This window comes from Neofelis nebulosa, chromosome 8 (assembly GCF_028018385.1).
Source record: "Neofelis nebulosa isolate mNeoNeb1 chromosome 8, mNeoNeb1.pri, whole genome shotgun sequence".
Lineage (NCBI taxonomy): Eukaryota > Metazoa > Chordata > Mammalia > Carnivora > Felidae > Neofelis > Neofelis nebulosa.
The window spans coordinates 33,326,875-33,351,792 of NC_080789.1; the positions used below are offsets into that span (position 1 = coordinate 33,326,875).

General features: G+C 35.0%; 1 protein-coding gene across 3 annotated transcripts in view; it reads left to right on the plus strand.

The window, feature by feature from the left end:
* Positions 1-24,918, plus strand: part of MGAT4C (MGAT4 family member C) — a 742,934-nt gene that overhangs the window by 288,202 nt on the left and 429,814 nt on the right. The window lies entirely within an intron of this gene.

Here is a 24,918-nt window from a genome sequence, read left to right on the forward strand (position 1 = left end):
CCATATGTGTGAATAAATGCATAAATGAAATATTAGTATTTGACCTAGTTTTTTTCTTCATAAACAAACGTAATTTGAAAAATTGAAGGAACCATCAAAAATGTACATTCTGTGTTTAATAAACATAGACTAAATTTATAAATTCTGTGGGATAATCAAAATAATGAATTTTATCATATGTGATTAGGATTTCACCAGATGTCTTCATGAATCTCTCCCGTCTCAGCAACTTCATCAGTAGAAAGAAATTGACTTTAAGAATAGGGAAAAATACTTCTGAAAATCTGACCCCTTGTAAATAAGAAAACACTGAAAATTCTATAGTTGCAAATAGTGTCTTTCTTAATAGTTTCTTGAAAATAAATAAGTTTGGAATTCTTTTGAACAAAGAAAATCATGAAAGTAGAAAATGGAAATTGCTATCATAGCCATGTAAATTCCAACCCTTTGACTATTTTATCAGTTTTTATGAACTTATGCTTATCCCAAGAATTTATTTGTGGTAAAATTAAGATGGATCTCTCTCTCTCTCTCTCTCTCTCTCTCAAAAGTAAATAAAATGTAAAAAGAAATAAAAAAAGAAGAGGTGACTGGGTGGCTCAGTTGGTTAAGCATCCGACTTCGGCTTTGGTCATGATCTCATGGTTTGTGAGTTAGAGCCCCGTGTAGGGCTCTGTGCCGACAGCTCAGAGCCTGGAGCCTGCTTCCGATTCTGTTTCTCCCTCTCTCTCTGCTCATCCCTCACTTGTGCTCTGTCTCTCTCTCTCTCAAAATTAAATAAAATGTAAACAAATAAATAAAAATAATAAATAAAGATGCATCCAGTTTGACAACTTATTATAGAAAACATTGTAACTATGACTATGTGCTGAGAATTTAAGATTAAAATGATAGCAGCATTTGGATTCTCTTTTGAAGGGTAACTTTACTAGAATGTGATAACATCTATAAATTATATCACTCAAGTATATTTATTGATGGTTATTTTCATATAGACAATTAAATTTTTATATAAAATCAGAATAGTGTTGCTCTAATGCTTATATAAAGTAGAAATATCCTGGTTAAATCTGGTAATGCCCTAGAAAAACTTTCAAAGGGAAAGTACAACTTACATTGATTTATCCTTCTTTCTAAAATGAAAGATGTGTGTGTGTGTGTGTGTGTGTGTGTGTGTGTGTGTGAGCATGCACACATACTTGTGTGTGTGCATATAGTGAAAATAGTTAAAAAATATAAATAATAAAAAGGAGGAATTTTCTCCATAATCTAGAGACTATCATTGTTAAGGATATTTTAATATATGCTCTGTTAATATATCATATTTTAATGTATTTTAAAAATGAATTATATACATAACATGTTGTAAACATTTTCAGTTAAAATTAAACTAATGTTTTTAAAATGATTAAATATTCTTCTTCAAATTCATTTGAAATGGCTAACTATTCCATATGTGTTTACTATTCCATATGTGTACCATAACACACTTGATTTTATCCATTGCTGGACATGTAGGTTGCTTCCAATTCTTTGTGTGTATCTGTGTTTATGTAGGTGCTACTGCTTTGCAGATTTTCACTCTACAGATTGTGTATCTTTTTGGCATTTTTAATATGAATTCTAAAATAGAAATACTTCTTCAAAGCAAATGTGCACACATATATTTCTATCGATATATTTTGTTTAACTGAACTCTAGAAAGGTTGTACCAGTGTATAATCTCACCAACAGAGGATGAGAGCATTAATTTCCTTCACATCACCACTAAGTTTGTAGTTTTTAAACAATCTTTGCCTATTTAGTTGGTATTGGGTATTAATAAGTCCAAAACACAATTATTCCTGACTCCCCTATGACTCGATTATCCAAGCTATAAAAAGAAAAGGTTGTGAGCTTTTCACCAAGATATTTTTAAAAAGGAAACTAAATGTAAATACTTCCCATATAAAACATCAAATTTATAATTTTTTTAAACAACAGATGATTATTAGGTTTAACACTTATTTTGAGACCCAGATATCTTATATATGGTCTCTTTGTGATCTATTATATTATCTGTGATTATGTTTTATTTTTTAATGTTTTCCAATGAGGGATTTTGTTTCTCACAATCTACCATTCTCATAATAATATTTGGCAGGTTTTACTTCAGGTGACTGGGTATGTTGGGGTGTGTGAAAGAGTCTGAATGGAATTAAGGAAGAACAAAGAGCATCTTTTCAATTTAGAAAGAGTAAAAAAAAGCAAAATAAAACAAGTTCTTTTTTACTTTGTTTTTTTTAATTTTTAATTAAAAATTTTTTTTTCATTTATTTTTGAGAGACAGAGAGAGACAGAGTGTGAACAGGGGAGGGGAAGAGAGAGAGAGAGAGAGAGAGAGAGAGAGAGAGAGAGAGAGAATCCCAAGCAGGTTCTTCACTGTCAGCACAGAGCCCAATACAGGGCTTGATCTCATGAATGATGAGATCATGACCTGAGCCAAAATCAAGAGTCAGACACTCAACTGACTCAGGCATCCAGGCACCCCAGTTCTTAATTTCTAGTATGGCAAAGAAGAGAGCATCAATAGCAACAACAACAACAAAAACAAAAAACAAAAAAATAAAAACTAACAACAAAAACAGCAAAAAAACACCTGTAGTGTTTATTGTTGTATGGAGGTGAATGGACATAATGAATTATATTAATATGTTTGTTTGTTTCTCCTTTGTCTACTATAGCCAAATTTTATTTATCATTTCAAAGAAACCAACTCTTAGTTTGGTTGATCTTTTTTATTGATTTCTGGTCTCTATTTCATTGATTTCTGCTCTAACCTTTGTTATTTCCTTTCTTCTGCTAACATTGGCATAGTTTGTTCTATTCCTCGTTATTTAAGTTAAGATATTTATTTGGGATCTTTCTTGCTTTTAATGTAGATGTTTATTATTGTTAATTTCCCTCTTAGACATGCTTTTGCTGCATTCCACAAGTTCTGATATGTTGTATTTCCACTTTTGTTTGTTCCAAGAAAGTTTTTTATTTCCCCATTAATTCCTTCTATGATCCATTGTTCAATAGACTGTTATTTAATTTCCATGTGTTTGTGAATTTTCCAGTTTTCCTCTTGTTATTTGATTTTTAGTTTCATGCCATTGTTGTAAGAGAACTTGGTATGATTTCAATTTTCCTGAATTTGCTAAAACTTGTCTTGTGCCCTAACACGTGGTCTATCCTAGAAAATGTTTCACATACACTTGAGAAGAATGTGTATTCTGCTGTTGTTAGATACAGTGTTCTCTATATGTCAGTTAATTTCATTTGTTTTGTAGTGTTGTTCAAATCCACTGTTTTCTTATTCTCTGTTTGGATGATCTGTCCATTGTGAAGAGTGGGGTATTATTGTCTCTAACTATTATTGTCATAATGTTTATTCTTCCTTGTAGCTCTGTTAGTTTTTTGCTTTATATATTTAGGTGCTTTAATGTTGGTCACAAATAATTACAGTTGTGATTTCTTCTTGATATATTAACCACTATATCATAATATAAAGATTTTGTCTCTTTTTATCTGAGCCCAAATCAAGAGTCAGATGCTTAACTGACTGAGCCACAAGAAATCCTTGATTTCTTAACATTAGTGTGCATTTATGTAATGGGGTTCCTCTTTCAGATTTTACAGGCTTGTTTGGCAGACCATTCTTCACCAATCAGTTCACTTTAGGTTTCTGGGTGTGTTTGCTAGTAATACCCATCACTAAGCAGGGCCTGCTATTATGGTCTATTTTGGGGTGAGGTAACTCTTTGAGGTCTAAGGATGGGGATGGGGTGGTGCCACCATCTTAGAACAACTGGATACTGAGAACAGTCAGAGAACTGCTGGCTTGTTTTTCTACCCAAGTGAGGATTCAAGGTAGGCTGTTCATTTGCCTGGATTCTCTAGTCAGGTTTACTAGATGGTTAGGAACAGTCATTATATTCAGTAGTAGATGGGTCTATGAATTAGACTTTCCAATAGGGCCGGACTTAGGGCCTGTACCACTCATTATTTGGGAATCTGAATGAGGCCAGATTGTGCATCGAATTCTCTAGTCAGGTGAGTCATTGAATGTGCACTGTGTTCAATTGTCACTGTATATAATGTTGTTAATTGGGTGATCCAGCTTCCCACATGCTCTGGTTAAGTCCCTTGTTTTGTAAGGCTAAAGGACATATTCATCAATGATTGGGGTTATGAATTAGATTTCCTTCCTGGGCTCAATGGGGAAGTACCTCTAAAGGTTGTAAAACTCTTAGTTGTCTTTACTCAAGCTGACCTAAACCCCAAGTTACTTGAGTGAACAAGTCCACTGGCTTTGCTCTGCAAATTATTGACTCTTCCCTCCACCTCTCAGCTCAAGTGCTGCTAGGCTGCACAAGTTCCAAGAGTTGATACCAGCACTTCTGATCAGATAGGGCTAAATGACATTCTCCACAGTTGGTAGGAATGTGATTCAGCTCCTTGCCTGGGTGTGGGAAAACTGGGCTCTAGAGCCAACAAACTCCTCATTTAAGGAAATGAATCAGGCATATCTGTACCCCAAAAATTTTCTGGCCAGAGTGGATCCCCAACTTGGTTCTGCAGATGAGCAAAGCCACTGGTTGCAATCACTACTTGGGCACTGCAGTTATGAACTCAGTCTGCCAAGATTTCTCTGCTGGTTGTTGTAAGCCCCTCCTCCCATTTCATCACAGTAATATGTCCAGTGGTTAGGCCCTGCAGATTACCCTGTACTTCCCATTGTGTGAAATTAGAGTTGGGGCTCCTACAAAGTAACATGTAATGATGATGATGGGGGGCATTTTCCCTCCTTGGTTTCTTTTCCCACTGGAGGAATTGGAGGTTCAAGGGAGACCTCTTCATGTCATGCTGGGCTGCCCTGGGAAAAGAGCAATGTAGTCCATGAATAACTTTCACTTTTCAATTTGTCTGTCTTGTTCTCTGTGGTGCAGAAGGTGCTTCAACCTCATCCCCATGTGCTAGGATTCACTCAGTGGTGTATTGTTCTCAAATAGTTATTATTTGTTCTTCTTGTGAGGGGAGTGAAGTTAAGAACAATTTATGTCATTATCTTGGTGACATCACTTCCAGATAACTTTGAAAGTAAAAAGAAACTACTGTTACTCTATCATAAAGTCATCTCACTTACTAAGGTATATGAATTGCTCAGAGATTAATGATGACAGGTGCTATAGATGGTCTGTATCACTGTGCTTATTCACTAATCTTTTCTTTGATGATTTAAATCATTGTCAGGGAGGTAGTAGGAGAACCCTAGGCTTGCCTGACCCCTCGAACTCAGCTAGATAAATATGAAATCATACAGAATACCCAAGAAATTGATCCAAGGACTAACAACAAACTGCCAAATAGGAAGAGAGAAGAGGCCACATCATGGAATGTAGGAGGTGCAGAGACCTGATTTGGGGGGAGGGGGATGGATAGTGAGTGCTGTGAAGGGGAGGGAGGTTTGGTAAGAGACAGAGTAGAAAGAGAGAGGAGAAAACAGGGGATTGCACAAGGAAAACTCTTCCCCAAAACCACTGACTGGGAAAATGATAGGGGCTGATTTGGATGAGATTTTATAACAAGTGGAGTGTAGTGCTCCTGTAGCAAAGGAGGGAAGATAGCCCGGAGGTAGAAGGAATGATCTGAAGGCACCCTAAGACACACTGAGAGGGACTATTCCCCCTTCTTGGAGCACATCCGGGAGAGGCATAATTGCCTCTGCAGGGAAAAAATCACCAGAAGCACCATTTTTTTCCCTCAGCCCTTCAGCATATACTAACTTCCCAAAACAGTGCAACACCAACAGTGGTGGCCTAAACTGCTGACACCAAGCCCTCCCACCCTGCACTCTGCTGGTGCTGCTCTTCTCTGGCAAGTGTGACTGAGAACCAGAGCAGCTGGACCCACACCCAGAAGACCAACACAAACCCCCTGCAAGCATCATATTTGCTGATCATACAGTTCTGCAAAGCTTCAACTCCAGTGGAAATAGCATCATATCTCTTTTAACAAGCAAATCAGGGCACACATAGTTAAAACTCATTACACTCTTAGGACACCTGGGTGGCTCAGTTGGCTAAGTATCCAACTTTAGCTCAGGTCATGATCTTTTAGTTTGTGGGTTTGAGATCTATGTTGGGCTTTGTGCTGACAGCTCAGAGCCTGGAGGCTGCTTCAGATTCTGTGTCTCCCTCTCCCTCTCTCTGCCCCTCCCCCACTCATGTTCTGTCTCTTTCTCAACAATAAATAAACATTAAAAAAAAAAAGTAACTGAGGTCTGGCCAAAGTCCAAACACTTCCCATGGCAGGCAAGGACAAACTTCATAGAGAACTGCCCTGAGGAACCAGCTGCCAAAATATGGCAGTGGAGTGCCTATAGCACACATCAGATACAGACTCTGAAGCCCTAACCCTGGATGGTATATGAATTCCTCTTCATACAGCCATTGCTCTCAAAACCAGGAAACATAACAGTCTATCCTAACAAAAAGAAGAATACAGAGACCTACACAAAATGCCAAGACAGAGGAATTCATCCCAAAAGATAGAACAAGAAAAGTTCAGGGCCAGGTATCTAATTGAAACAGATATAAATGATATGATTGCTCCAGAATTTAAAACAACATTTATAAGGATGCTAGCTGGGCTTGGGAAAAGCATAGAAAACATCAAGAGGTCTCTTACCTCAGAGGTAAAAGACCTAAAAATAAGTCATGCCAAAATAGAAAATGCTATAACTGAGATGTAAAACTGACTGCATGTAATGACCACAAGCATGAAAGACACAGAGGAATGCATAAGTGATACAGAAGATAAAATTATGGAAAATAATGAAACTAAAAAGAAGAGGGAAAGAAAAATATTGGATTATGAATGTGGACTTAGGGAGTTCAGAGACTCCTAAAGCATAATAAGATCCATACTATAGGAGTCCCAAATGAATAACAGAGGGAAAGGGGAAAAAAGTTTTATTTCAGGAAATTATAGTTGAAAACTTTCCTAACATGGGGAAGGAAACAGACATCCAGATCCAGGAGGCCCAGAAAAACTCCCTTCAAATCAACAAAAAAAGCTGAACACTAAGACATATTATAGTTAAATCTGAAAAAATATGAAGAAAAATCCTAAAAGCACAAAGATGAAAAAAGTCCCTAACTTATAAAGGAAGACAAATAAAGTTAGCAGCAGATCTCTTCACAGAAACTTGACAAGCCAGAAGGGAGTGGCATGATATATTCAATGTGTTCAATGGGAAAGATCTGCCGCCAAGAATATTCTATCCAGTAAGGCTGTCATTCAAAATAGGAGGGGTAGAGTTTCCCAAATGAACAAAACCTAAGGGAGTTTGTGACCACTAAACCAGCCCTGCAAGAAAAAATTAGAGGGGACACTTTGAGTGAGAGAAAAAGCCCAAAAGAACAAAGACTAGAAAGAAACTGAGAAAATCTCTAAAAACAATGACTTAATAAGCAATAAAATGTCACTGATTTCATATTTATCAACAATCACTCTTATGTAAATGGACTAAATAGTCCAATCAAAAGACATAGGGTGTCAGAATGGATTACAAAAAAAAAAAAAAAAAAAAAAAAAAAAAGGCTAGAACAATTCAATGAAATCAGGAGCGGGTTCTTTGGAAAAAAAAATAATAAGATTGATAAACCCCTAGTCAGACATTAAAAAGAAGAGAGAAAGGATCCAGATAAATAAAACCACAAATTAGAGAGGAGGAATAAAAATCAACACCACAGAAATACAAACCGTTATCAGATAATATTATGAAAAATTATATGCCACCAAATTGGGCAATCTGGTTAAATTCTTAGAAACAAAACAAGACCCATCTAAATGGTGCCTACAACAGACTCATCTTAGTCCTAAAGACACCTGCAGATTGAAAGTGAGGGGGTGAAAAACATTTACCAAGCAAATGGATGACAAGTGAAAGATCTTATGCTTATGGAGTCTCTGAGTTCATATAATCTACCAAAACTGAAATAAGAAGAAATAGGAAACTTGAACAGACTGATAACCAGAAAAGATATTGAATCAGTAATCAAAAATTTCCCAAAAAAATAAAAGTCCAGGGCCAGGTGGCTTCACAGGGGAATTCTACCAAACATTTAAAGAAGAGTTAATACCTATTTTTCTCAAACCATTCCAAAAAATAAAAAGTGGAAGGAAAACTTTAAAACTTACTCTATGAGTCCAGTATTACCTTGACTCCAGAACCTGATAAAGACTCCACTAAAAAAGAGAACTATAGGCCAAAATCCCTGGTGTATATGGATGCAAAAATTCTCAAAAATGCAAAAACAAAAACAAAAACAAAAAAACTCAGCAAATCAAATCCAACAATACATCAAAAGAATCATTCACCACAATCCAGTGGGATTTATTCCTGGGATGCAAGCATGTTTCAATATTTGCAAATCAAAGTGATACACTACATTAATGAAAGAAAGAATACGAACCATTTGATCTACTCAATAGATGCAGAAAAAAACATTTGACAAAGTGCAGCATCCATTCTTGATAGAAACCCTCAACAAAGTTGAGATAGAGAGAACATATCTCAACATCATAAATACTATCTACAGAAGACATACAGCGGGGGCACCTGGGTGGCTTAGTTGGGTTGGGAATCCTACATTTGTTCAGGTCATGATCTCCAGGTTCCCGAGTTCAAGCCCCGCATTGGGCTCTGTGCTGACAGCTCAGAGCCTGAAGCCTGCTTTGGATCCTGTATCTTCCTCTCTCTATTCCCCTCCCCCCACTCATGCTCTATCTCTCTCTTTCTCTCAAAAATATTAAATATTAATAAAATAAAAATATTTAAAAAAGACATACAGCTAATATAATCCTCAATGGGGAAAAACAAAGAGCTTTTCTTCTAGGTTAGGAACAAGAGAGAGATGTCCAGTCTCACTACTTTTATTCAACATGGTACTGGAATCCCTAACCTCAGCAACCAGATAACAAAAAGAAATAAAATGCTTCTAAATTGGCAAGGAAGAATCAAATTTTCACTATTTGTATAAAATATGATACTCTATGTAGAAATCTCAAAAGACTCCACCAAAGAGTGATAGAACTAATATATAAATTCATTAAATTTGAAGGATGTGAGATCAATGTACAGAAATCTATACACCAATCCTGAAGCAGTAAAAATAGAAATCAAGTAATCAATCCCATTTACAATGCACCAAAATCCATAAAATACCTAAGATAAATTTAACCAAAGAGACAAAAGATATGTACTCTGAAAACTATAGAATACTTGTGAAAGAAATTGAAGAGGACATAAGGAAACGGAAAAACATCGATGCTCATGGATTGGAAGAAAAAAATATTGGTAAAATATACTCTACTACCCAAAGTAAACTACACATTTCATACAATCCCTACCAAAATACCACGAGCATTTTCACAGGGCTAGAACAAGCAATGCTATAATTTGTATGGAACCATAAAACGTCCCAAAGAGTCAAAGCAATCTTGAAAAAGAAAAACTGAAGGCATCACAATTTTGGACTCTACATTTCAAAGCTGTAGTGATCAACACGATATGATACTGGCACAAAAAGACACATAGATCAATGGAACAGAATAGAAATCCCAGAAATGGGCCCACAACTAAATAATAAACTAAGATTCAACAGAGCAGGAAAGAATACCCAATGGGGGAGGGGAGACAGTTTCTTCCACAAATGGTGTTTGGAAAACTGTACAGCAATATGCAGAAGAATGAAACTGGATCTCTTTTTTACACCATACACAAAAAATAAATTCAAAATGAATAAAAGACACAAATATGAAACATGTAACAGTCAAAATCCTAGAGGAGAATACAGGCAGTAACCTCTTTGACATCAGTCTTAGCAACTTCTTATTATACATGGCTCCAGAGGCATGTGAAACAGAAGCAAAAATGAACATTTGGGACACTGAGCTTCTGCACAGTGAAGGAAACAGTCAACAATACTAAAAGGAAGGCTTTGGAATTGGAGAAGATATTTTCAAATGATATATCTGATAAAAGGTTAGTATCAAAAATCTATAAAAAACATCAAACTCAACACCCAAAACACAAATAATCCAGGTAAGAAATGGGAAAAACACATGAATAGACATTTTTTTCCAAAAAAGACATCCAGATGGCTAACAGACACGTGAAAAGATGCTCAACATAACTCATCATAAGGCAAATACAAATAAAATCTATGAGATACCACCTTATACCTGTCAGAATATCTAAAATTAACAACATAGGAAACAGCAGGTATTGGTGAGGATGAAGAGAAAGGGGAATCCTCCTACACTTTTGGTGGAAATGCAAACGTGAAGCCACTCTGGAAAACAGTATGGGGTTTTGTCAAAAAGGTAAAAAAAGAACTACCCTACAATCCAGCATCTGCACTACTAGGTATCTACCCAAGAGATACAAAAATACTTATTCAAAGAGAGACATGCACCCTGATGTTTATAGCATATTATCAACAAGACCCAACGTATAGAAAGAGTCCAAATTATTCATTACTGATAGAGTGCATTACTGATGCATGCATACTAAAGAGTTCATTACTGATGAATGGATAAAGAAGAAGTGGTATATATATATATACACACAGTGGAATATTAATGAAATCTTGTCATTTGCAGTGACATGGATGGAGCTAGAGTGTATTGTGCTAAGCAAAAGTCACTCAGAGAAAGACAGATACTATAATTTTGCTCATATGTGGAATTTAAGAAATTAAACTGATGAACATAGTGGGGGAAAAAGAGAATGATAAAAACCAGAAAACAGACTTTTAACTATAGAGAACAAACTGAGGGTTGCTGGATCGAAGTGAGCAGGGGGATGGATTAAATGTGTGATGAGTATTAAGGAGGGTACTAGTAATGATGAGCACTGGGTGTTGTAGGTAAGTGATGAATCACTAAATTCTATTCCTGAAGCTAATGTAATAATATATTTAAAAAAGCGGAATTTAAATAAAAACTCAAAAAAATCAGATTTGGGAAAAGTTGTTCTTGCTGAGGCATTTCAAGTATAGAAAAAAATACTTAAGAGAATCTAGTTGTGGCCTTTTAGAATATAACCATATCATTGTAGATCTGCTTAGAATTTGGCCACTGTAACTCTTCTAAATAGAACTGCATAGTTATGCACAAACACATAACTCCACATGTACACGCACATAAATAAAATAGCCCTACTCTATTTCTTCATTAGAGTATCATTAATGTATTTTAAATCATAAAAAGACTTAAAAATATTAGGTAGTATTAAAAATGCCTTGCTTTCTTTATGGCATTTATTCATTTCTGAAATATCACCAAATTCACTTATTTGCATATATTTATGTTTTGTTGGCTGACTATCTCTGTGTAAGTTCTTAAAAATCGGGGTTTTGTTTATTTGTTTTTTCATCTACTGATGTATCTAAGTGCTTGGAATAGGTAGTGACAGAGTAAGTTTGTTGAATGATGAATGTTAAAGTTTTGAGAGTTTAGTGGGCTTGCACAATTAGATTTTTTGAGGTATAAAAATATATTGAATAATTCATTACACTATTTATTTGTCTGTAATACCTTTGCCCATTTACTGAGACAAAACTCTACTTTTCAAGTTAGGTAACTATAGAGGTATTGTGTATAATAAAAATATGCCCTTCATATATATGAGATTTCAAACCTTTACAATTTTAATTTTAGGGCAATATGAATTAGTAATTTATTGTGCAATAATTCAGCATTTTATTTGAAAATTAAAGTTAATTAAACTAGTTAAGTCCCCTGCCTTTAATTCTTTTTCCTGTTTTTTTAACTGAATAACTTTAGGAAGCTACCTTAATCTCTGTCCCTCAATTTCTTTCAAATGAATGTAATAATTACATAATATTTTTGTCAGGATTTAATTAGTTGATGCATTAAAAATAATTTAAAATGTCTGGTACATAGTCACTCTCCAATGATTATGAAGGATGATGATAATAATGAGGATGATGATTCAGTAATGAAAAAAAAAACAACTCATGCCTCTTCACTTTACCATATTTATTTATATCAATTTATATTTACAAAATACCTATTCAAGAGAGATTTCATGATAGTTATTTTCCAAAATATCAGTTTCCTATTTCTTATTAGCTGCTTTCTTATTGAAATACAATATTTCTAGGTCATTCATTGAGTTATATACCATAGAAAACATATTTTATAATGATAAGTATCTCAGGAGATGTGTGACCAGAAACAAATTGAAGTAAATGCATACTTTTATATATAATATAAAGGCTCTGTCTCACACCATCTTGTCCCTTTTCTCTAAAATCTTTTCAAATTAATGACTAGCAATTTATTATTATACACTATATGTTATCATATGGCATATATTATGAAATATTATATATTAATAAATACATTGTATACTTTTATTATACACATATTATATATTTGAAATTATAGTTATTCCAAATATTCTAGGAGTAATGATATTAGACATCAATTTTATAATGTTCAATTATCCTTGGTATTTAAAACAAATTTTTTAACATTAATTTATTATTGAGAGACAGAGACAGAACACAAGCATGGAAAGGGCAGAGAGAGGAGGAGACACAGAATGTGAAGCAGGCTCCAGGCTCTGAGCTGTCAGCACAGATCCTGACGTGGGGCTCGAACTCACAAACCTCAAGATCATGACCTGAGCCAAAGTCGGACATACCACCGACTGAGCTACCCAGGCGCCACCATCCTTGGTATTTTTTATACCTGAATCTGCTTTCAAGGAATAAATAGATGTCTTGCAATTATAATGTTTCTAATACTCTGTACAGCTGTGTTTAATAGATCATCCTATATCCAAATTCCACTTAATGATTTATGGAATTCATACCATGTCCTGGAGATTATGCTAAGCACTTTTTCTTAAAGATTTTATCCTATTTAATCATTGAAGCAAACTTTTAAATTAGTGATTTTTTTTTTTCCTGAGAGAGGTTTGGGGAGGTGCAGAGGGGGTGGAAGTGAGAAAATCTTAAGTAGACTCCACACCAGCACAGAGCCTGACACGGGGCTCAATCTCAAAACCATGAGATCAGGGCCTGAGCCAAAATCAAGAGGCTGACGCTTAACTGACTGAGTGCTCAGGCACTCCTCAGTTAGTGAATATTTTATTCTCATTTTTTAGTTAAGGAAGCTAAATTTTAACAATTTCAAGAAGTTTATCAAAGTTATATACCAAGTAATTAGGAGTATTAGGGAGTTGAAAATGAGCACTCTGACTTTAAGTGAGGCCTTAATTTTCAAGTTCTACTGTTCCTGTCATATGGCTTATTGTTTTCAAAATGCACAGTAACCTTTATGCCATAAAAACTAAATTTATGATTTGGAATTTATATTTTTGTTCTTTTAGGACAATTGATTAGTTTACGTGTGTAGAAATTTTCATGCATATATTTCAATTATTGGTTAGAAATAAAAGAATGTACTTTTTATTTACTTTGTGTTGTATAGGAATAAATATGTTTATGAAGTTGTCTATATCTTAGAAAAGTGCAAAGATACAGACTAAAAAAATGTATGTGATTTTGAATTCAACATTAATGTGACCTATATGCCTCAGTGGAAAAACTCTAATTACTTTTAAACAATGGGCCTTCTTATAAGGAAAAAAAAAAAAGTATGAATAGCCAGGGTATGAATCGTCTTCAGTAAAATGGTGAGCCTTTGTCATTTATGCAGTTCATAAAATCAGTTAACCTCCCCAGACATGAGTGTGTATTTATAATTTAGATACTTAATTACTTCTAGTCAAGAGGGAGGCTTAAACATTTCTGTCCCTGACTTTGTTTGCTAAAGAAAGAGATCTCATTATTGTAATCTATCCTAGAGAGACCTGAGGAGAGAATCAGAAGGGAGTATGGGATTGCATAGCAGCAAAGGGGGGAAAATCTATGACACAGTTTTATTTTTCAATTTATCCATTGATAGAAATCTCTGGTTTCTGTTGCAGGGTAGATCCTATTATACAAATTCTCCATAGTCTGAAATAGATTTTGTTAACTATTATACTTCAAGTATATTGGTGTGAAAGGGCCTATTGTCACATCTGAAATATCTCGCATTCGTTTGTTTCCACTTGTAATTACTTGTAAAAGTAGACTTTATCCATTAAACCAGAAAGGGTTGAGTATTGCTCTATCTTAGGGAAACAAATTTAGAAAGTTTTAATATAGTTTAGTAATAAGTGATATAGTGAGCAGAATTTATAATCTTTTAAAAATAATATTATTAAGCATTATTGTGTTATTTTAATTAATCTTCCTGGCACTGCTTACATCATTTTCAGCACTCATGAAGCAAAGGATTTATATATGAAATCTTAAGAGGTTGTTTGTTTGTTTGTTTGTTTTGTCTTTTTCCAGAATTTTTTTAGATGTGTGCAAATACTTTTTTTTAAAGGTGGATATAAAGTAAAGCACTTCTCAGAAACCTACATCAGTCATTTTACACTACCAGAAATCTTTCTGTGAAAATACATCAGAAGCAATCCTTCTTTTGTAAGAAATAGACAGCATTTTATTTTATGGATATTTCTTAGTGTATGTGACCAGTCCTCTACTGAGGGAAGATCGTTTGCAGGTGGAACTTTAGGTCTTAGAGAGTTTGATTTTCTGACCCAAGTTCATTACAGTTGCAGCCTTTTAAGCTCTATCTGGGAAAGAAAAATTTTCTAGGACACTGTTGTTAAATGAAAGGTCCAGCCCCCTTTAGTCCTAACCCTTTGCCTCTTTCCTGACAATATGTTAAGGAGCAGTCAGGATTGAGATCACAACATTGGTTTACTCTTACTTTGTCTCTGCCTCTTACCTAAGTGTCATATCAGATTTTTTGATGTCTTCCATTCTCACTGAAATGAAAATTTTATCATTATCTTCCTCCTTTCTCCTTTTGTCCTTGTTATATATACGTATTTATACCCAACAATAGGGTTTGTTTCATTTGAAAAATATCTCTCCAGTTGTTTCTTTCTTTCTCTCCCCACTTTTTTTTTTAATTAGGACTTAAAGTAAGTATTTTGTGACTGAAAGTTTAGATATATTGGTCCTTTGGGCAATAATTATTTTACAAGGCTGTACTCCAAATTACTTCTAATAAAGAACTTAAAATTATAAAAAAATCTTAATATTTATACTAACATTATTTATTTCAAGGTCCATGTCCTCCTATGTCTAGTAAGAACTTGCTGCAGCTGAGGTCAAAGAGGCTGTTGCCTGTTTTCTCCTCTAGGATTCTGATGATTTCCTGTCTTTCATTTAGATCTTTCATCCACTTTGAATTTATTTTTGTGTATGGTGTATGAAAATGGTCCAGGTTCATTCTTCTGTATGCCGCTGTCCAGTTTTCCCAGCACCATTTGCTGAAGAGAGTGCCTTTTCCATCAGATATTCCTTCCAATGTCTAAGATTAGGTGGCCATACATTTGTGGGTCCCTTTGTGGGTTCTCTATTCTGTTCTATTGATGTATGTGTCTGTGCCAGTACCATACTGTGTTGAGGATTACAGCTTCATAATACAGCTTGAAGTCCAGATTTCTGATGCCCCCAGCTTTGGTTTTCTTTTTCAACATTACTTTGTATAATTGCGTTCTTTTCTGGTTCCCTACAAATTTTAGAATTGTTTGTTCTAGCTCTGTGAAGAATGCTGATGTTATTTGGATAGGGATTTCATTGAATGTGTAGATTGCTTTGGGTAGTGTAGACATTTTAACAATATTTGTTCTTCTGATCCATGATCATGGAATGTTTTTCTCATTTCTTTGTGTCTTCTTCAATTTCTTTCATAGGCTTTCTATAGTTTCAGGGTGATCTTTTACCTCTATGGTTAGGTTTTTTTCCTAGGTCCTATGATTTTGGTGCATTTGTAAATGGGATCTATTTCTTGATTTCTCTTTCTGCTGCTTTATCATTGGTGTATAGAAATGCAACTGATTTCTGTACATTGATTTTGTATCCTGCAACTTTTCTGAAATCATGTATCAGTTTTAGCAGTCTTTTGGTAGAGTATTTCGAATTTTCCACATAGAGTATCATGTCATCTGTGGAGAGTGAAAGTTTGATTTCTTCCTTGCCAATTTGGATGCCTTTTATTTCTTTTTGTTGTCTGATTGTTAAGGCTAGCACTTCCAGTACTATGTTTAAAAACAGTGGTGAGAATAGACATCCTTGTTGTGTTCCTGACCTTAGGGGGAAAGCTCTCAGTTTTTCCCCATTGAGGATGATATTAGCGTTGGGTCATTCATATATGACTTTTTATGATCTCGAGGTATGCTCCTTCTATGCCTACTTTCTTGAGGGTTTTTATCAAGAAAGCATGCTGTGTTTTGTCAAATTCTTTGTCTGCATCTATTGAGAGGATCATATGGTTCTTGTCCTTTCTTTTATTGATGTGATTTATCACGTTAATTGTTTTGTGGATATTGAACCAGCCCTGCATCCCGGGTATAAATCCCACTTGGTTGTGGTGGATAATTCTTTTTAATGTATTGTTGGATCTGGTTGGTTAATATCTTGTTGAGAATTTTTGTATCCATGTTCATCAGGGAAATTGGTCTATAGTTCTCCTTTTTAGTGGGGTCTCTGTCAGGTTTTGGAATCAAGGTAATGCTGGCTTCATAGAAAGAGTTTGGAAGTTTTCCTTCCATTTCTGTTTTTTGGAATATTTTCAAGAGAATAGGTATTAACTCTTCCTTAAATGTTTGGTAGAATTCCCCTGGAATGCCATCTGGCCCTGGACTCTTGTTTTCTGGCAGAGTTTTGATTACTAATTCGATTTTCTTACTGGTTATGGGTCTGTTCAAATTTTTTATTTCTTCCTGTTTCAGTTTTGGTAGCATATATGTTTCTAGGAATTTATCCATTTCTTCCAGATTACCCATTTTATTCGCATATAATTGCTCATAATATTCTCTTATTATTGTTTTTATTTCTGGTGTGTTTGTTGTGATCTCTCCTCTTTCATTCTTGATTTTATTTATTTGGGTCCTTTCCTTTTTCTTTTTGATCAAACTGGCTAGTGGTTTATGAAAATTTGTTAATTCTTTCAAAGAACCAGCTTCTGATTTCATTGATCTGTTCTACTGTTTTTTTTTGTTTTTTGGTTTCAATAGCATTAATTTCTGCTCTAATCTTTATTATTTCCTGTCTTCTGCTGGTTTTGGGTTTTATTTGCTATTCTTTTTCCAGCTTCTTAACGCGTAAGGTTAGGTTGTGTATCTGAGACCTTTCTTCCTTCTTTAGGGAGGCCTGGATTGCTATGTACTTTCCTTTTATGACTGCCTTTGCTGCGTCCCAGAGGTTTTGGGTTATGGTGTTATCATTTTCATTGACTTCCATGTACTTTTTATGTTCCTCTTTAACTTCTTGATTAGCCCATTCATTCTTTAGTAGGATATTCTTCAGTCTCCAAGTATTTGTTACCTTTCCAAATTTTTTCTTGTGGTTGATTTCGAGTTTCATAGAATTGTGTTCTGAAATTATGCACGGTATGATCTCGATCTTTTTATACTTACTTAAGGCTGATTTGTGTCCCAGTATATGGTCTATTCTGGAGAACATTCCATGTGCACTGGAGAAGAATATATTTTCTGCTGCTTTAGGATGAAATGTTCTGAACGTATCTGTTAAGTCCATCTGGTCCAGTGTGTCATTCAAAGCCATTGTTTCCTTGTTGATTTTTTGATTAGATAATCTATTCATTGTTGTGAGTGGGGTGTTGAAGTCTCCTACTATTATGGTATTACTATCAATGAGTTTCCTTATGTTTGTATTAATTTATATATTTGGGTGTTGCCACATTTGGCACATAAATGTTTACAATTGTTAGATCTTCTTGGTGGATTGACCCCTTGATTATGATATAATGCCCTTCTGCATCGCTTGATACAGTCTTTATTTTAAAGTCTAGATTGTCTGATATAAATATGGCTACTCCGGCTTTCTTTTCTTGACTATTAGCATGATAGATGGTTCTCCATCCCCTTATTTTCAATCTGAAAGTGTCTTTAGATCTAAAGTGGGTCTCTTGTAAGCACTATAAAGATGGATCTTGTTTTCTTATCCATTCTGTTACCCTATGTCCTTGATTGGAGCATTGAGTCCATTGACATTTAGGGTGAGTACTGAAAGATATGAATTTATTGCCATTATGATGCTTGTATAATTGGAGTTTCTGGTGATGTTCTCTGGACCTTTCTAATCTTTGTTGTTTTTGATATATATATATATATATATATATATATATATATATATATATATATATATTCATCTTTTCTCCCCTCAGGGAGTCTCTCTTAAAATTTCTTTTTTTTCTTTTAAATTTTTTTTTTAACGTTTATTTATTTTTGAGACAGAGAGAGACACAGCATGAACGGGGGAGGGGCAGAGAGAGAGCGAGACACAGAATCGGAAGCAGGCTCCAGGCTCTGAGCCATCAGCCCAGAGCCTGACGCGGGGCTCGAACTCGCGGACTGCGAGATTGTGACCTGAGCTGAAGTCGGACGCTTAACCGACTGAGCCACCCAGGCGCCCCTCTCTTAAAATTTCTTGCAGGGCTGGTTTAGTGATTACAAACTTCTTTAATTTTTGTTTGGGAAATTTTTTATCTCTCCTTCTATTTTGAATGACAGCCTTGCTGGATAAAGAATTCTTGGCTGTATATTTTTCTGATTCAGCACACTGAATATATTCTGCCACTCCTTTCTGGTCTGCCAAGTTTCTGTGGATGGGTCTTCTGCAAGCCTAATCTGTCTTCCCTTGTAGGTTAGGGACTATTTTTTTTTTCCCTTGCTGCTTTCATGATTCTCTCCTTGCCTGAATATTTTGTGAATTTGACTATGATATGCCTTGTAGATGGTCAGTTTTTGTTGAATCTAATGGGGGCTCTCTGTTTTTCCTGGATTTTGATGTCTGTGTCTTTCCCTGAGTTAGGAAAGTTTTCTGCTATGATTTGTTCACATACCCCTTCTACTCCTATTTCTCTCTCTTCCTTTTCTGGGACCCCTATGATTCTGATGTTGTTCCTTTTTAATGAGTCACTGATTTCTCTAATTCTTAAATCATGCTCTTTTGTCTTAATCTCCCTCATTTTTTCTGCTTCATTATTCTCTATAAGTTTGTCCTCTATATCACAAAATCTCTGTTCTGCCTCATCCATCCTTGCCACTGTGGCATCATTCCATGATTGCAACTCAGTTATACCATTTTTAATTTCATTATGACTAGTTTTTATTTCTTTTATCTCTGCAGAAAGGGATTCGAATCTATTTTTGACTCCAGCTTGTATTCTTATTATTGTGATTCTAAATTCTGTTTCAGACATCTTGCTTGTATTTGTGTTGGTTAAATCCCAGGCTGTCATTTCTTTGTGCTCTTTGTTTTGGGGTTAATTCCTTCATTTTGTCATTTTAAAGGGAGAAAAAGAATTAATGAGGTAGAAAAATTAAAATTAAAAAAATTAAAATTAAAAAAAATTAAAATTAAAAATTAAAAACACATACACATACAAAAATTGAATAGATGATGCTAGATCCTAGGTGTGTTTTGGTCTGGGTGTTGAAAGTAGTTTGACAAATTAGAGAAAAATAAGTAGGGGGGGGAGAAAAAAAGAAATTGTTTGAGAATTTGAAAAAATAAATACACTGAAGTAGACTAAAATAGATGATGGGGGTAAAATAGAATTGAAAAAATATACACAAAAGTAAAGAATATAGTGAAAAAATTAAAGGAAAACATTTTTAATGAAAATTAAAAATAAATGTGATTTTTTTCTTTTTCTGTATTCAAGAAAAAAGAAAAGAAATGAAAAAGAGAAAAAAAATTTTAAGAAAAAAATCATTTGAAAATTTGAAAAAGTGAGTACACTGTAGTAGACTAAAATAAAATGATGGAAGTGAATTAGAATTTGAAAAAATTTACATAAAACTAAAAATATAGTAAAAACTTAAATAAAGATATTTTAATAGAAATTGAAAGTAAAAATGAGATTTTTCTCCTTCTGCATTCAAGAGAAAGAAAAAAAAATGAAAAAGGGAAAAAAAGAAAAAGAAAGGAGAAAAAAGGAAATGATTTGAAAAGGTGAATACACTGAAGTAGACTAATAAAATGATGGAAGTAAAATAGAATTTGAAAAAATTTACACAAAAGTAAAAAATATAGTAAATAAAAATTAAAGAAAATGTTTTTATTAAAAATTGAAAATAAAAATATTTTTTTTCTTTTTTTGTATTCAAGAAAAATAAAAGAAGTGTAAAAGAGATAAAGAAAAAAAAAGAAAGAAAATTAAATAGATGAACCTGCTAACAGATTGAAGTAGGACTGAAATTACTTTGTTTTCCCCTAGAAGTCAGTCTATGTAGCGTTTTATAGTCCATAAACTAAGCCGGCGGTGAAACTTGTGTTCTTGAAGAGTGAAGTTGGCCCAGTTGGGCAGGGCTCGGTGTAACAGCTCCGCTCTCCACTGGATGACGCTGCTAGCCTACTGAGGTGGAGCGTTGTGGCACCGGTATATGTGTATGCACATGAGCGGGAGGTGTGAAAATGGCGTCACAGAGTTACCCAGTCTGTTCTCCAGGATCAGCAATCTTGCACCCGTCCTCTGTCTTCAGCTCTCATCCACTCCCCGTTTTTTCACTCTCCGTGACGAGGCCCCAGGCAGTACCTCTCTCCTGAATTTTGTCTCAGATACGGCTATTTTCCCCGGCCCCTTACTTCTGAAGGACTGCAGCTTTGACTCATTCAGCCCCTCTGCGGGAGGGTCTCACCAAGCAATGGCCGAATGAGCAATGGCCAAATGTCAGCTGCACCCAGGAACGCTTGCTGGACCCTGCTGCTGCCGGTGCCATGAGACTGCGGCCGGGAGCCAGCCCACCCCAGAAAAAATTTGCAAGATAGTGTAGCAGCAGCATTTCAGGGATTATGGAAAATCATAACACACATCTGGCACCAGGCTTCATCCTTAACGACCTTGGTCCATCACCAGAGAATGTGGCTGTTTTCTGGGGTCTGCTGGGACCAGGTGGCTTCAACAGTCTATCAAATGTCCTTCCAGCAGTGAAACCGCTTTTCTCCGTGTGGCCTGAGAACGTTCCGGACCCCACTCTGTTCCTGGGGATTCACCCTTCCCACCAGAGCACTGACAGGTATCGAGCTGCAGTTGCAGCCTTTGTGCTCCCCTTGTTTATAGTTTTAATGGAATTTAAACCATCTCCTTTCTCCCTTTTTAGTTTAGTTCCTGTGGCTGTTTCCAATTTTTCACTTTCTCTCCAGCTGCTTTTGGGGAGGGGTGCTTTTCCCATATTCTTACCCCCTCTCCAGTCTCCTTCCTCTCTGCACCTGCAAAAGTGGTTCCCTACTGTCCACGGCTTTCTCGCTCCCCAAATTTACCTCTCTGTGCCGCATACCTGCTGAATTCTGTGATTCAGGTTGTACAGATTGTTCTGTTAATCCTCCAATCAGTTTTCTAGGTATGTAGGATGGTTTAGTGTTGGTCTGGCAGTTATTTCATGGATGGGAGACACACAAAAAACTTCCATGCTGTTCTGCCATTTTGGCTCCTCCCTCTACTATTTTAATTAATTTATTGCCTTTCTAGGTGTGGATCTTCGTTTTTTTTTTTTTTTTCAGTGTTTCCTCTAGGGGTTACAATACACTTGCTTAAATTATCACAGGTTACTTAGAGTTAATAAGTTACTCTTTCAAGTAAAGCGTAGAAGACCTGCACAAATATTGGCCACTTAACCTCCTTTATTGACTTCCATGTTATAGTAGTCATGTATATTTTGTGTATGTACGATGAATAGGCCAGATAAGAATTTTTTCTTTCAATAGTTATACATATTTTAAAGCACTTAAAAATAGAAAAATATTTTTTATGTCTCTCCAGATGATTTATTATTTTTGTTGCTCTTCCTTCATCCTTAAATATTAAAATTTCCCTCTGGTATTATTTCCCTTTAGCCTAGGAAATTTCCTTGGCATCTTTTCTAAATTAGGTTGACTTAAAATAAATACGTTTGGTTTTCCTTCATCTAACAATGTTTTTATTTTTCCCTTGTTTCTGAAAAATATTTTTTTGGATATAGAATTCTGGTCTGATGGTTATTTGCCTTCAGTGTTTTAAAGATACTGTTCCATTGTCTTCCCACTGTCATTAGTGTCTGGTAAGAAATCTATGGTCAATGAAATAATTTTTTTCCTTCCTGGGAAGTTAAGAATAATACAATTATGATTGTAAAAGTAAACATAAATATAAAATTTTTGGAGAAATACAATTGGAGTTTGGTTAGTAAGAAAGGGCAAAATGGATATGGGGAAAGTAACTGGTATTCATTTTCAACTAGCCTTTTTTAAAAAAATAATTTAGATATGTTAAGTATCAAAAAGGCAGTGAGAAATAATCCACGTGCTCCAGAATTCACAACTTGTAGAAATGTTACTTCTAAACCTAGTGTCATGTTTTCATAAATCCTAGGACTGGTATTGGAAAGGACTTCAGAAATATGAAAACCAAATGCTCATTGACTAGATGTAGGAATGGAGGCCCACAAAGACTTTGCATCAGCCAACCTCTCAGAGTCAGAGGTGGAAAAAGAATATCATCTCCTTATCCAAGTCTAGTGGTATTTCCAGAGATCATACTTTAATTGAACAATCAATGCCTTTCCCGTCTTAGAATACAAATATGCTTTTTGAGGTAAGGGGTAATTTAGATAGTGTTGTTCTTATTACATTGTCCAGTTTTTCCTGAAGTCTTACTTTATTTCTTTTTGTTATATAGTAAAGGAACACTAAAAGTTGATTAATTGGTCTGAATGGCATATATAAACAGATAATTTAATTTCAAAGGCGGGACTGTGGGGCATGCTTGTATATCATATGGTTATATATCTTAGATATTTTGTCACTAATGGAAGGAAAAATCATTAGAATTTTTAAAGGGCTATGAAAATGGGGGAAATAAGATAACTTCACACTTATGTTTTAAGTAATATTTTATGTTTCTTTTGTATTTTATACATGTGGTCATGTATAAACAAATTAATAGAACACTAAAAACTAAAATCCTATGTTTAACTTAAGATTTCTGCTTAGGACTGATTAGTAAAAAACTATAACATAAGATGGTGGATGTAAGCTGGCATTATACCTTGTGGGATAAAAGCCCAGTTATGTCTTTATGAAATATAAACTTTACACTAGAAAAAATTAAATATTCTTGGTTCCACCCTTCCTATGGAATTTGGTTATCAGGTATACAGATGGTTTCATGTTGAGATATATTTTAGCAATCTACTCCTGTGTAACAACCTCAAAGATTAGTGATTCAAAACAGTCACATTTATTATTTTCCAGTTTCTGTGAGTCATGAATGCTTCTTAACTAGTCTTCAAGCTCTCATAACGTTGCAGTCATTTCAAGTCTCAACTGGCAAAAATAGCTTCTTAGATCATTCACATGGTTATTGGCAGGATTCAGTTCCTTTCCAGCTGTCCTGAGGCTTCAGGTGCTGATTGTTATCTAGGGGACCCTTTCAGTTGCCTGCCATGTGTGCCTCTCCATGGAGCATTACATAACATGGCAGCTTAATATATCAGAGAAAGTAAGCTAGAGAACAGGAGAGAGTGCCAACAAGATAGAGAATGGTTGCAGGACCATGAGGCACCATCTTATGTAACTTAATCATAGATGTGACAGCCCATCAGTTTGACTATATTCTCTTCATTAGAAACAAATCTCTAGGTCCAGCCTACACCCAAGAAGAAGGATTACACAGGTGTCTGAATGTCAGAAAACAAGTATCATTGGACCCCATCTCAGAAGGTGCTTACCACAGGATTAGCTGATACTATATACTTATATATACTTAAAATGTATAGTACTATGACTGAAAAACATCAGGTATGTAGTATTTCAGTAAGTATATTTTTGGCAAATACCATATGTTCTAGGCACTTGGGATGCATCAGGGAAAAAACTAAACAAATTCCCCACCCACAAGGAAGAGAAAGGAGAGAGATAATGAATGACAAAATAAATAATTAAATCATATAATATATAAGAAGATGGTATATGTTATGGAAACAAGAATACTAGAAGAAACTAAAGAAGATTGAGGAGTCTGAAGGGCAGATGGGGAGCTAGAGATAAGTCATGATATTAAAAATGTTATTTATTGAGAGTGTAAGATTCAAGCAAAGACTTGAGGGAGAGGAAGCAGCTAATAAAATGAATGTCTGGGAGGAAAGTACACCAGACAGAGAGAAAGCTGGGGTAAAGGCACTAAGATAGGAATGTATCGGGTCTATGAAACATCAAGAAAACCAGTGTTGCAGAACTGAAGAAGGGGGAAAGTTTGAGGAAATTGGAGAAATAACAAAGGTATGTTTGTATAAGACATTGTAGGCAATTCAAAGGACTTGGACTTTTGTTTTAAATGAAAGGGGAAGCAATCATAGGGTTTTGAACAGAGGATTAATATGATACAACTAATATTTTTAAAAGACCCCTAAGACACCTGAATTTATATATATTATTAAGGTGGAAATGGTTGGAGCAAGGAGATAAATTAAGAGTCTGTAGAATTCTAGGCAGGTATGATTGTTTATTGGGCACAATGATAGCAATGAAAAGGCTAAGTCTGGCTGTATTCTGGAAAACCTTTTTTAAATGTAGTCAAGAGGATTTTATGATAGGTAAAATGTGAAGTATGAGGAAAAGAGAGGATCAAAGATGATTTCAAAGTTTTTGGCCTGGAAGATTCTTGGACAGAAAAATTACCCAGATGCATTAATCATCAGTTGTCATGAAGAAAGTTGTG